Genomic DNA, 15,063 nt, shown 5'->3' with positions numbered 1-15,063 from the left:
TGTTGAGTCAGTGTGGAGAATGAAATGTATGATGAATGAGGCTGTTTTTGTTCTTTTTTTTTCTTTCTATATTTATATCTTCTGTTTTCAGAGGGACAAGTTGTGATTAACTTGTTTTGCTTCTGTGACTTAAAATTGCTATGTTGCATAACAGTCTGGCCAAAACTACAGAAGCAGTGCAGAAAGCTGCTGCAAAATGCAATAAGAGAAGAGTCCTTACTGTACATGTGCTGTACCTCAGGGTCTTAAGGGAGCTTATCAAGTGTAGTACATGTTTTAGGCCTGTAGAGGACAGGGTGTGAATAGGAGGGGTGTGTTGGCTCTTTAATATATTAATTTAAGTTATTATTTTCATTTATAACCTATAACCAATGTAATTGGTGACAGTTAATTATGCTTGGTTGGTTTTTAAGAGTTTCTAGTTGTTGTTTTGGTTTATGTTATATCTGAAGGACGTTGGTGAACAGCTTAAAACTAACTGACTTATTTGCATCAGTGCATATAAAATGTAGCCTATAACTTCTCAGCAGTATTCTAGCAGTATTATAGAGGTGAGCACCAACTTTACTGGTTTTGTGAACCTTAATGAATTGTTCAAACAGCAGCACACACTGAGACACGCAGTACCTCCAGTGTTCAGTACCTCTGCCAAGCTGAGTCATGTTCAAATTATTTTATTATGCAGGTCATGAGCCAACACCAAGTTCGGTCAGCACAGTACATCCAAGTATAGATGGGGATTCCTGAGGGGAGAAAACAAAGGTAACCACACATCTCAAGGGTGAACAGCTGTTGAGTACAAGAACATATAAGAGTTAACAATATAAAAACAATATTGTTTTTTTCTTTATAGTAATATTTTATTGGTACGACTATTTTCATTATCCACTACCAAAAACAAAAAAGGCAGATTCAAGTGTGACAAATGAAGAGGAAACTCCCCCACAAACACCAGTGATATTTTCTGCTTAGAGGATTGCTGATAGATTATATCTTTCATCTGAGACTGGGTTTTCCTTTTTTATTATTCCTAATTTATTATGATGAAACACAGTGTTGGGAGGATGTTTCATCTCCTATGTCTACGACTTTGATAAACTTTAGGGAATATAATCATTACTTCCTCTCTTAGTAGGGGAGCTAAGCCTCTTAGAGATTAAAAGCAAATGCTTTTCTTTCTGTAAGAACTAAGAAAAATCTGTGGTAAATTTGGCCCATTCATTCCATTGTTTTATTCAAGTGAGAGCCAAACTAGTGACATGGTAGCTTGTAATAAATCTAATCTTTGCTGCCTGTATAGGAAAAATGTGAGCGAGGAGTTAAGAAGACGCAGAGATGCCAGTGTCTTTAAAAGGAGCAATCGCTGCCTTATGTAACTCTGGTAAGTCCGCTATATTGCCTTCAAGGGAGTTCACAGTTCTTCTCTCTTCATTTTGAACAAGTCTCCTGTGTGTGAGCAACAACAAGCATCTACAAAAACACATCTGTCGCTATTCTATGCAGATAAAATGGTTTATATGGGTACAGTCAGATCTCCTCTGTGTCACTGAATTCATTTATGTGATCTGGTTTGACAGACAGCGCCAAGCAGACTATTTGTGTCTGCATGGTGTTTTCAGTGTGGATGAAATGTCACAAACATAGCCAGCATCAGCACAGACGTTTGGCTGCAGATGTATATTATGTGGACAGTTATAAAAGAAAAACAATGACACACCTTGGGCTGCAGTTGCTGGTACATTATCAATAGGCTTTTCCCATGGCACACACTTAAAATCTGTGAAAACGCTCCTGACCTCACATCAGTAATGTGCTCACTTTATGGAAATTCATGTAGCCCACTTACCACCAGTAGGTGTGACCTTGCAGCCACTGATGTTGCTGCATTTCATTTGCATTTTTCTCCTGGTGGAAGATGAATACAACCACTACAAACTGCTGGAAAAAACATCAAACATTTATGAAGCAGCTGGTTAAAGCTGTCATGCAAGTGTCTCAATCAGAAATTCTTACAAAGCAGTTATGACTGGAAACAAAAAAGAAAATTTGGTTGTGTTAACAGTATGAATGGTAGTGGTAATCGTAGTAGTAGAATGGTAGTGTGAATTTGAAGCAGGGTTACCATTCTCAACATGGCGATGGGTCATAGTACTTGAGCTGCAGAGTAATGTGGACATGGAGGTTAATCTTTGACGAGTGGATTTTTATACAATCAGGCTACTTTGGCTTTTCAGTGCTCATCACCCAACCACATAAAACTTCTCTGTCACATCCTTGTCACTCCTCTGCCAAGTCTGTGCAACTCCTCAGTCAGTGAGCGGACAACAGCCTGCTATTTCTTTCACCAATCATCTCAAGTAATTAGTCTCACTGGGGAAATGTGGAAATAAATGAGTTAGATTTCTCTGGTAGAGGGTGAAGGATGAATAGCTGGCATGTGGCTTCAAACCTAAAAACAGCCTCATAAATGATTCTTTTTGCTCAATTTAATTACAAAAAAAGGAAGAAAGGGTCCCCACATCCTGAGGGGCTCATGAGTAAATGTGTAATTCTGAGAGAATATGGATTTACTCCATACCTGAATATGTGGCAGGTGCAGAACAACTCAAAAAAAGAAGAAGAAGAAACTCCTGCATGGTGTCTTGCTCACTGCTGGTACATTTATTAGCTTATACATCAGGAGTACACCTGGTGAAGGTCAAACAGACAGTGTGTGGAAGTTTTTTCATTCTCTTGTGGAATTAAAAAGGTCAGCAGGTAATTTCACCGGCCGCATATTTTGTCTGCACCTCTGGGGATCAGCTCACGGTCAGACCTCCTCCAGACATTTTACGGTGGCTTGAGTGTATCAGTGAGAGCGAAGACAGGAGGCGCGGCTGAGGGGTGTTTATCCGCAGATGTGCGTTTGAATGCCGCGAGACAGCGCTGAGCTCTGTCACTGTGGTGAAGACGTATTAGTCGTACAAGCACATCAACAACTAACAAAAAATGATTCTGTCAACACAGAGACACAACATGAGGGAGAGCAGAGCACATCACTGTTCTTAGGAGGACTCATGAATTTAAATGCATCTAATGAACCACAGATCTGCATGATTTATCTAGTCATAACTCACTTAGGTTTTTTTAGGGGGGAGAGTTGACACACATGTATTTAGATATGCACAGTACATTATATTTTTTTTATTTAGTGCACACAAAATTTTATAATCCATACTTTTGATAAACTTATTGCTATTTTTATATTTCATCCTTCTCTACTTTAGGAATTGGAGTTGGTTGTGAATTTCTATACAATGCCCATTTTCTTTATTCTTATCTAAAGCTCTCTCAGTCCATCAGCATTTTTGTTTTATTTGTATGCATCTTTTTTTCCTCCTTCTTCGTTCCTGGGTCTCATTGTGATGAATCATTTGCATAATTCTGCGAGCAGCATTTGCATGATTCCTTTTGTTGGACTGCAGACATTTGTTGAAACTATGTATTGTTCAAAGTACCTTGTCTTGAAAAATTCCGGTCTTGTTTTTTTTTTTTTTATTGAGGAGGAGGAGGTGAACGACCCACCTCAGTCTGATAAACAAACATCAGATGAAATGTGGCAGGTCTAGGAGAGCTTAGATGTGAGATTGTTATGTGACGTTTGAGCGCTCTGAAGAAAACAGACTGTTCCTCTCTAACCTGGCGGTCCCAGTCCCAGTGGTTGACCGCTGAGTCACGCTCCCTCTCGACACAAACAACACCAAACATCCATCTAACCTTTTTTTTTCCTTTTGCACCCACTTATCCTGCGGGGTCACAGAGGCCTGAAGCGTATCCCAGCACGCACTGGGCGAGAGGCAAGCTTCAACCTTGACAGGTTGACCGTCTTATCACAAGATGAGCACACATTCACACCTATGGGGACTTTAAGGTCACTCGTTATCTTAAATCACACAATAAAATGCTTGATTACAGTGCAGAGTTTATTGATGCTGAAAATTGTATGTGTTCTGTATTGACAAAATGTCAAGCAGAGTGACCTTGGCCGTGCACATCTCAAATACAACTACAGAGTTATCCTTTCGGTCATCTGAAAGTTAGTACCATCTTGTTAGAGTTATAGAGTGCGGTATATACTGTGGGTCGAATATGGATAGAACACATGGAAATAAAAACAGTAATCATATGCTTTAGCAACGTAACAAGTTTACGTAGCCTACATAACTATAGGCTGCACGGCATCATCACATAAAGGAAGAATGTCGGTATAGTTGAAGCAATATAGACACTAACAACAAGCTGATCATATTAACACCATGGCGGGGTAAGTGCTTAGGTAGCTGTGCTAAAATGCCATGAATGTTTTTGTCTGAAGGTATTTGCAGGTTGTTAGAAGCTGTGAAAAGCTCCAGTCTTTCCAATTTAAACACGACAGCAGCCATGCCGTGAGGTCGGCGGCAGCCGCAGTGAGGAGAGAGAGGGAGAGAGGGTGGCTGCTGCTCTCATGAGCTCACACAGCTATTTGCCATTGCTGTCTGAACTGATGACAGTTGAACTTTCTTTCAGCTTGTCATGGGGCTCACCGTGGTCGCTGTCTAGAAGCCCTTAAGGCATATGCAAAACCACAGATTCTATGTTAAACAGTGTTGTAGTTGTAGCGGCCCCAGTGGCAGTAAAGGAAAAAAGAAAGACAACAATTCACACAGCTACCACCCTCTCACCAAGACATAATGTCTTTAATATGTTGATTGAGATGCTTAAAGGTGCTATATGTAAATCTTTGCACTTGCTACATAGCTAGCGTCAGCATCAAACCCAACATGGTTTCTTGCTCTCTGGGAAACATTACATCTTCATCCTCTCATGTTGACTGAGGCAGACTGAACGTACAGTGACTCATCGCTTGAGGTATAAAGTGGTGTGGGGCTAGCTGGTTAGCGTGCTAACTTCAGTAGATATCTCTGCAACACAACATATAGACGTCTTCGGCATAATGTTAAAACTGTTATAGCTTCACTTTCTGTTTAGAATTTTAGTAAATTTTTGAAAATCTTACAATATATTACATATAGCACTTTTAAAGCTGCCTTCATAATTTGTCCTTCTTCGCCAGGTCCCTTGGTGTCCTCACCCTGGCCACTGTACTCTGTCTGAAAAGTCTTTGACAGATTCCTGACTGATGGAACTTAACCACTGAACTTTCACATTGTCAGTCACTAGACTTTATCCAGACTTACTGCGTTTGGCTCACAATTTGAAGTGCTCCGATGTTTTCAGTGAATCAGCCCAAATCCCTCTCCTCAGGAAATAGCAACTGCAAGGGATTGCTTGAGGTAGAGGAGCAGTCTTGTGGCAAAAATTGTAAAAGGTCTCTGGGTTGTTGACCATTTAGTCACTCCCCAGGTAAATTATTCTTTCCCCAACTATCGGAAAAAATACCTTTTCCCTTGCCTTAACCAGCAGAGTCTGCAAAGGTTGTGACTGGAAACCAAACAATTATGTACTACCAGGTGCCCACCAAGAAAAAAATCAGTCTGTGTTTGAATAATTCGGCAGTAACCTCAGGAAGAAAAATATTTATCAATCAGTACAGTACCAAAGCACAGAGTGCATTTTAACAATAGACCCGTAAATCAAAAAATAACTGCACAATTCTCAGAGGAGGCATTAACTCCGAGGATTACGTCCTCACAACAAACAAGTAATCCAGACAGTCATTTCTTTATCATTGCCACTTATCTGGAAACATATATTGTTTCCTTCCACTCCATCTTCTCTACATTGGAGGGCCTAATTTCCATTTATATTGCTACTTAATGCTCACAGTCGCCCATGGTGAACTCAGGGAGCACCCTGACACAGCAGACAGGCCCCTTACTAGGCCAACGCTGCTGACATGTGTACTGAGATGACTCTTTGTGGGTCGACTGAATGTCAGTGTGACGAAAAAATCAGGTAGACAGTGAAATGTGTGTGTGATGAATGTGTGTTTTAAGATTACAGGGAGAGAACTGATGTGTTAGAGTTTGAGAAAGTAAATTATTGGGATGTGGTAGCTCAATGTCTTGTTTTTATTAATGAATGAACAGGAACCCTGTGAGACACCAAACAGTCAGAACGTAGTTAATATAACAAATACTTCTAATTCCACACGTCCAACACACATTGCTATAATTGTGAAGTTACCGATGCTTGTTTCAGATGTCTTAAAAGTAAATAAAGATATTGAGTGATGAACAATATGTAGGTTTTAATTCCTCAAAGCAGCTCCTCTGTATCTAAGTGAAAATTCAGCCACATTACTGGAACATCAAGAAAGATATTTATGTCCAGTGGGATGTGCATGAATAATGGAATAAGTTTGAAAAACATTTGACAAAAAAAATCTTAGGTAGCAGTGAGTGCTGAAATAAAATTCAATAAACATACAAGTCTGTAGTTTGTTGATACCGTTAACGGACTCTAAGTTATACTCTCCTTCGTTTTGTTTTCTGTTTTCTTTTTTTTCTTTTATTTATCAGAGTTTTTGCGTAAAGGACATTATGTCAGCGCTGACACTTGATTATTAGACTTCCTCACAGTTTCCTGAGGAGCTGACATTTGGCACCAGACTTCAGTGAGTAATGTTCATGAAAACATTCATTGTGATTTGAACAAACGTCACCACCATGTACTGACACTGAGACACCAGAGTAAACTAAACCATCCAGATCACTTTTATGACATGACATTAGTTATAGAAATATGGTGCATTTATGGACTGTCCCACATGGTGCTCTTCATTACATTCACCAAACCTCATACTCGTATGAATATACTATGACTTTACTGAGATGTTATTCTTCCTCCAGGTCTGTGTAAACATGTGTTTTATAATAACACGTAATAATGACTGACATGGTGCTCAATGTGAGGATCATACCTAATAAAACTACAGTGTTCAAAATATTGCACCATCACAGCTTCATGTTTTTGTACATTGTAATCTTTCATTCAACTTTCCAGCAATAAAGGCAATTTTTTTTTTAAAAAGTTGAACATTCAGGAGAGAAAGAAAAGTTAACTGATTCAGCAACATTAAGTCAATCTGATGCTTTAAGATAACATCTGAACAAAACCTCTTTTTTTCCAAAACTCAGACAACCTGAGAATCACACTCAATTTACTGGGAATCTGACAGGGAATTTTGTGAGCAGAGACAAATCATGCGGTTGCTGTTATTGTCTAAAGTGTAAATCTGTCTGATGACGGCTGCACGCTGGGCCTCAAATCACCTGCTGTGACATCTTCCCCTGCTGTATCACTTCACAGTGACTGAGAGCTACGCAACACAAACTGGATGTCTTCATTATTACAAGTGCTGCTGTGTGTGCAAGGGAGATACACAACACTTTTGTATGAGCTCATATTCCAGTAAATTAGCTTATACTAACTAATTTATTTATCATTTGATCATTATTTTCAGGCTCGTAGCTGCAGTCTGCCATCACCTCCGGACACAGCAGGGAGTTTCTGAAGTGTCAGGTATCATCCTTGGTGCTGCCCGGGCAGAACGGGACTGCTGGGGTGGAGGAACCACCAGTTCCTGGGAGGCTAGAGTGGAGAGAGAGATTGTGATTGATTTCTCGCTGAGGTGACACTGATTCACATCTACACAGGTGCATTCACAGTGAGAATGTTGTGGTCTGGGCTGCTGTGTCATCTAGGCCCTATTGTACAACCTTAAAGGCACAGACTCTTCAGTTCTGCTTGCCACTTGTTTAGCCAAAGCACTTGGGTGGATGATACAGGTGCCTAAAGCTGGATAGATTCAATTAGAATACCAGTAGATATCAAGTTCAGCTGAGATTAACTGATAATGGCCTCTTGCACTGTTTAATATTTTTTAGTATGGCGTGATGACATTGTTACTGTAAATGAGCTCTGCACAGATTGTTGTTGTGAAAGATGGAGCAGGGACCTGCTCAGCATCAGTCAGCTCCAGGTTTGAAATGGATGTGGCTCTTTCTTTTAGCCCCTGAGTAATGATTTTTCTATTTTTTAGGCAGAGGAGGCTTCCATCATTAGCTCGGCTACACCAGGTAGGCACTTTGCTGAACAGTCTAAATGCAAATAGGAAATGTTCAGAGCATTAAATGTGAGAAATAGGGATTTCCAAGTATTTCAGCAGTGAGATGTCAGAGTGGCAGTCAGTTCACGCTGTGGTTTAGAGTTGAGTTTATTTTGCTGCCTTTGTTGGATGGAGTAACATTTCTCTTGTTCCTGTAAACAAATACAAATCAGTGTTTTCTTTGCTATTTCAAAAATGTAACTGATTTGAGTTGCCTAATGTAAAATCTTCTATTACAGTTGTAAAAGATGTTACATGCCTAGTTATTTCTTATGACTTTTGGAAAAGCGTGGAAGGCTGTGTCTTGGCGGTCTTGGCAAACGGTGAAAGGAAATAAGGCAAACCTCCAGCAGGAAGTCAGTTGGAGCTTCTTCCTGCAATAAAATATAATATATACAGTTGTACTTTAAAAATTTCCCCAAACCTTTGTCATGCGATGCTGCCACACAAGATCAGAGGTTTTAACTACAGTGATACTAGTAGTAGTAGTAGTGTGTGTATGTGTGTGTGATGCACTGGCTGTCCTGTCCAAGGTAGTTCAGTTGATGAGACTTTGTTGTAGGATTGTTTGGACGATTACGTTGGCTGTCTCATAATGTTTGAGTCTAATTTGACAGAATGGTGATACTCTTATCTAAAAATATCCTGTTTTCAGTTTGAACATGAGCCAGTTCAAACAGGGACAAACAGAGAGTGCGTGTAAATCACTTTAAAAGCCTCTCTGCAAATTTTATTCTCTCATTGTGTGTTAAAGTGTGTGAGTGAGTCTGTATCATGATGTGCATCTGCTGGATTAAATGGGAATGTAGATGTATGTGTATTGCTGGTATGTATTATTATATGTATTAAAATGTGCTTACGTCTGTGTATATGGCTGCAGGCATATGTTGGTGTGTGTTTGTATGGGTGCAGTTAGTTAGTTAGTATGTGTCAAAATGTGTGGTGTGGTTGTTGTCACTGTCTCTCAAATTATCTGCCTGGGCAGATCTCATTGGGGTGTAAAATGGGTCAACATCAGCATGGTTGTTGTGGCTGAATCATCAGGAGTGGCGTCAGCAAAAACCAATATTCACTCTCTGTTAAGCTTTGGTTTGCTCTCCACCAACTCCTGTGAAAAATACATGTGTTTTTGCTTCAAAATGTTTGACTTTCTTCACAAGCTAGTATAACTTTGTCTGTGTATTTAACGTGATGAAAGGGGCTCAGACAACAGCTCAACCAAAGCAATGAGCTAAAAGAGGCTGAAACTCTCTGCAGAGCTGCAGAGTTGGGTTGTAAATCTACATTAAAACCTCCTCTCACAGTAGAGAGTCATTTAATTCAATGCTGATATTCAAACACTGACAGAGGTTTAATATAAGCAGTTTTAGGATATGCTCAATTGATTTATTTTATAGTTAACCAAAGGTGGCAGGTGTTTTGCTTTAAAAGAAGAAACATTTCTACAGAGGCACATACCTATGCTGTACTTATAAACCAGCTGCCCCCCTACTAAGTCTTTGCCTCTATTTGGCCCCCAATTCAAAAATGTAGCTGACAAGCCCCTGATTTTTATTTTAATCTTCAAGTTTTGTATTTTGTGGCTGCACAGTAAAAGTGAGTGACTTTGAGTACAAGTGTAGCACATTACAGAATGATACTGTCAGTCAGTCTTAGCACAGTTTGATATAGAATTGCCGGATAGCTGCATATCTATAGGTCAAGCTGAAAACTGCAATATACTATAATTTTCTTCTAATTAAACCTTAAACCTTCACTCAGTTTTTGACCCACACAGTAGTCCTGTGGGGTAGGAGAACAGAGGAGAAAGAATCGCTCTAATTGCAAATGGCCAATTAAGAGCCAAAGGCTTTGCCTATGAATCTGGAAGTTGAATGGCAAAGTGTTCTCTTGTGTCCTGTACACTGAGATAATGCCTCACCATCTACTGGGGGTATAGCAAAGGTGAAACATCTCATTAAGTCAATGACACCGTTATTTCTGGCGTGTTTTACAGTGACATCATAGTGCAAATGATCCCAAAATGCCTAAAACTTCTATCTAATCTACTGACTCAAATTGTCCTCTAAATGAACAAAATGGTGCGACTTTGAGAAGTATGCATTTTTGTGCATGTGAATCCAGGTGTTTAAATTTTGATGAAAGGCATTATCGTCATTCTCAAAGTTGTCGCTGTAATATTTGCAACACCCTCGTGCAGATGGATGAGCCCTCTGCCTGGGAAGCCAGCAAGAGTAATTCTTAACTAAAATTACACAAAGGGGAAGAGGACAGGGTAAAAATAGGCATTCTTTTTTTTCCAAGCAGAGCTATTTCTGTCTCATTTCTTCATACAAATCCTGGCAAGTCATTATTTGAAGCCATTATTTCTTCTTGTTTTGGCAGCTGGGTCGTTGGCATCGTTATTCAAAGTTTCATCCAAGATTCATCTTCTCATCAGCTCAGGCGCTTTAACATTTTTCATTTCCCTTTTTTTAAAAAAAAAAAATCTTCTCCAGGGACTGTTCCTTTACTGTAGCTACTAATGCTGACACCACTTTGGTTAAAGCTTAAAACTGTGAATTATATTTTTAACTTTGTAGTGGTTTAAAACATGCTAGCACACATGTGACATTAGTTGTTTTCTCTACTTAATCATTAATGGTTTCTCAGGAAGCAGCTGCACAGGTTGCCATTACCTATGTGCAACTGTTTGGGTTTCTGAAGTGGTCTGTGGGCCACAGCAGCTCATCTCAGCTCAATTTCTTTTTTCACCTCATTGAGATTGTCACACAAATCTGGTTAAATAACTGACAGTTCTTTAATTACAGCATCTTTGAATGGTTTGAAACCACATTCAGAGAGGGGTGATTGAGCAGACATGTCCTACTTGACATTCACGCAGTTATGCACATTTAGACTTGTTAGTGACCCAGAACCACAACAGTCTTCTGTTCTTCTAGTGTTCACTATTTACTGTACAGTTGCAGTTAGAAGATAATGCTTGGCATATCAACTTGATGACAAAAGAGAAGAAAGCGTTTTTAATTCACCAGCCCCCATCTTGATTCTCCCACTTTCTCCCTCAGGATTAGGATTTTCATTTTTAGTCATCTTGCCTCTAAAATTACTCTCAAACCACTGTGCCAAATAGTCAGTAAAAAGCAATGATGACACTTTTCTTGAAATTGGTGTCTGTGTGTTAGGCAGTGTCAGTGGCAGTATTGTAAGGACTGTATAACATGTAATAGTAAAAATAAAAAGGATCAGTCCCTATTTAGACCTAAAAAATGTCCACTGATTAAATTTTTCATGTCAGCTACAGTATGTTCAGTATGTTTAGTTTAGTCTGTTTATGTTTTAATGATACATATGCTTGATGAGTAAAAGATTTTACAATAGTTGAAGACTGTCTTTCCTGTGCTAATTTGTGAGGTTCTCAGAATGGACGTTGATGGTATATTTGTTATACAGTCATTACATTACTTTTACGGTATTTTTACACTGCACAACCAAACAGTGGATGGAGGTATAATGTTTTTCCATAGATGTTTTGCAGTTGTTACAGTTCCTTTTCCTACAGCAGTTACAAGGTCCTTTTATTTATTTCTGGGGAAACTACAGTATTGAAGTGTATTGTCATGTATGTATGTCAGTCAAGTATTCCATGTAAGACTTTTTCTGAAAAGACGTGTGTTTGTCATATCTGTAAATGTAAAAGCTTTCATGCTCTGATCACAGAAAAAAAATGGCACTGCTACTCCTTTTACATCTCTGGAGGTAGTTTAATAATCTATTCATTCTCTGAGGAATTATAACATTTGTACAGATTATTTTCACCAAATTATTTCATTTAAATGGCTGGTATTAAAAAAAACATTTAGTTTGCTCTGTGGCCACTGTGCCACCATGCAGCACGATAAGTTTCAGTACCTGACAGATTCCATTTTTAGCAGCCAGTGAGAAGGTGTCATGGTGACCCCAGCTCCATGTTGCTGCAGCCCGCCCGGGGGGGTGCAGCTGGCAGGCAGAGATTGGACTCAGCTGGCACTGCTGGAGAGTCCTCGGGTGGGAGGTTGGTTGTTAGGAGTGGGGGAGAGGGGCAGATGCGTGAGACGCCAGCGCCAAGGTGGCTGTGTTTTCCAGCGCCAGAGGCCAGGGCTGCCCCTCAGCAATGTCTGCCTGTGTGCATATGTGCTCTCATTTCTATGCACTTATGGAGACCGTTGCCTCAAAACAATACAAGGGTGAGGAAGCTGATCTGTAAGTGTTGACAATTGGCTGTTCCTCATTTACACAAAGGGCAATTTTTGTACAAAAATTTGATCTTAGTGTAAAATTTAGGATGAGGATTATATTTAGGAGATAACGGTTTATGTTAGAGCAAAAAATACAAAAACACTCAATGAACATGTGTGTTAAGGTTTGGGTAGTGACAAGTCACAGAAGTCTGTGTATTTAATGATATTGTGTAACTTATTATATAGACCTTGTAATCCCACTTTGATCTTGCCAGAGAATCTGCATAAAATGTATTAATTTATTTTTTTTGCAGGTCAATAAAAACAAAATTGTTTTCATTCTGTCCTTGTTGTGCAAAAAATCATACAGCATTCTGATGATTAATGAATTAGTTGTGAAAATAGAGGATCAAAAGTCAAAGCAAGACACCAAAAGATACATTTTAAAAAGTTGCAGGTGCTCTGTGCCTTTATGAAATATGGCAGAGAGGAAGCTTCATGTTTGTATGTAAATGTCTGTAAAGAGAAAATTTAATGCTTCCAACCCCTGGGTCCAATATATCCGGGAGGTAGTAATCTAAAATATCTGATGGCACTCACGACTAGACAGTTTGTTCCAGGCTTTCTTTGTTCCCACTGTGCACAGGAACACAACAAGTCCCAGGGGGCTTGTACCTGTTACTTTAGGTAGATGTTTAGAGAACATTTATAATTTGTGGCTCAAATAATTGTCCTGCACTTTTTTAAAAATGTCTTCTCATTTGTGCCACAATGCTGTTAACACAGAAAAGTGATCAGAACAAAAAATAAATATATAAATATATTTTTGTATGTCTGTATGTTGACATTTGTGTGCGTATGTTCACAACAGCAGGTGGCAGATGCCCCATAAGAGGCATTCTGGAGGCTGGAGGGCAGCTGTAGGACTAAAGTCCACTGAGCCAAGAGGAGACGTCTGCACCAACCGTCTGTCAGTCTGTGTCACACATCTGAGGAGCAACAGAATCACTGGAGGCTTACAGCAGAAATATTAGCTTAATCCACCTACAAAAATATGAGGTGACTGACTAGAAAATAAAACAAGCAGCTGAATGTAGAAAATATCAAAAGAAGCATGTTTTTATGCAATGCAGAATGTACACCATACTAATACTAGTAGGACCTCCCTTTGCTCTTCAGAGAGCCTCAGTTCTTTATAGTATGGATTCAACAAGATGTTGGAAATGTTCCTTTGATATTCTGGCCCATGTTGACCATGTTGTGAGCTGCACACTCATAATGCAAATCTCTTTTTCGACTCACATCCCAAAGATGTTCTATTGGATTCAGATCTGGTCACTGAGGAGGTTACTGAAGTACACTAAACTCTCTCACGTTCATGAAACCAGTTTGAAATGACTTTTGATTTGTGACAGGCAACAGTGAAGCTGAACTGTAGCTCCTGACCTGTACCTGCATGATGTTATATATTGTATTGCTAACACATGATTGGCTGATTAGGTAATTGCATGAATAAGCAGGTGTTCCTTATAGTGCTCAGTGAGTATATTTCTCTGTATTTGATGGGTTTTGCAACTTTGAACTCAGTTATCTAGTTATTTCTGTGTGTCTGCTAGCAATGGACTGGTTAAAGCTGCACTTGACCACCATGAGGTTTAAAGACTCCGTAGCTACCCCGCTGCAGCAGAACCTTGAGAAGCTTCCAGGAGCTAGAGAGCGACATGAGCCTTCTTTTAGAGTAAGTAAAGTATTTATTCACTTTTTATCTCTGCTCTGGACCTCTAAATTATTAAAAAATATATGGGTACTAGTTTGATAGATGTTCTGCTCTCTTCCCCAGACACTTACTTGCTTTGTCTCCCAGTTGATTAATTTTGTGGCTTATCATCAATTGTTCTGAACTTGTTTGCTGAGAGTGGCTTTCTGTGGTTTTATATGGGGAATTAAATAAGAACTACTGCTAGTTAACCATATGGGCCCATGTGTTTGTTGTTGATTCTCAGTGGGATTGACAGTACAGTACTGCCGATGTTTTCATTGCGCAGGGAGTAATTTGATTCTGTATTGTAATATTAAAAGTATCACTTCATGGAGCTTTAAAATAACATTTCACAAGCACATGCTACTACTGTACATGTCATCAATTTGTTGATATTCAGTGTGATTAGACTGTTCGGTGTCAGTAGTCTTCCTCAACCTGCGTTGTCCACTTCCACTCGGTAATTTCCTAGGAATTACTTTTGACAACAAAAGAGGACTTTGAGTGAGCTTTTTGCTCTCTATCTATCTACTTTTGAATAGTCTAAATAGGGGGCTAGAAAGAAGCATTTTAGATTGAATTTCTTTCTACACTGCCAATTGGGAGAAAAAATTGATTCTTGGACATTGGCGATGAGGACGCGGATGATTCTGAATCGATTCTCAAATGTCAAAAAACCTGCATCTCTGGAGCCACATGTGGCTCTTTAGCCCCTATGCAATGGTTCCCTGTAGCTTTGTCAAAAAATAACATAGAAATAAATAGCTGTTATTTTCTTAGCATTTAATTTATACTGATTTATTTTGTGCAATGGAGAGTATTTCAAAGAGAACACCACTCATCTTGGAGTACAGAGCGAGGCAGGGCAGAGTGGCGCATTTCTGTTGTCCGCTCCAATACTTGCAGCTCTGGTGAGAGATGCATGCCCATCCCACGAATGCACACAACTGAAGCAGAAACTACCAGTGTTATGGCAAGTTAAAACAGGCTGACAG

At 39.4% G+C, this 15,063-nt stretch overlaps 1 long non-coding RNA gene across 1 annotated transcript; it reads left to right on the top strand.

Moving 5' to 3' along the window:
• The first annotated feature begins 688 nt into the window (after positions 1 to 688).
• Positions 689 to 14,063, top strand: LOC108881301 (uncharacterized). Its single transcript, XR_001960605.2, has 6 exons — positions 689 to 762; positions 1,301 to 1,381; positions 7,445 to 7,637; positions 8,024 to 8,060; positions 13,181 to 13,368; positions 13,926 to 14,063. It is a non-coding gene; the product is annotated as an uncharacterized LOC108881301 (long non-coding RNA).
• Positions 14,064 to 15,063: the final 1,000 nt, after the last annotated feature.

Source organism: Lates calcarifer, linkage group LG17, assembly GCF_001640805.2.
Source record: "Lates calcarifer isolate ASB-BC8 linkage group LG17, TLL_Latcal_v3, whole genome shotgun sequence".
NCBI lineage: Eukaryota > Metazoa > Chordata > Actinopteri > Centropomidae > Lates > Lates calcarifer.
The sequence above is the reverse complement of the archived record's forward strand: the minus strand, read 5'-3'. Positions and strand labels throughout refer to the sequence as shown.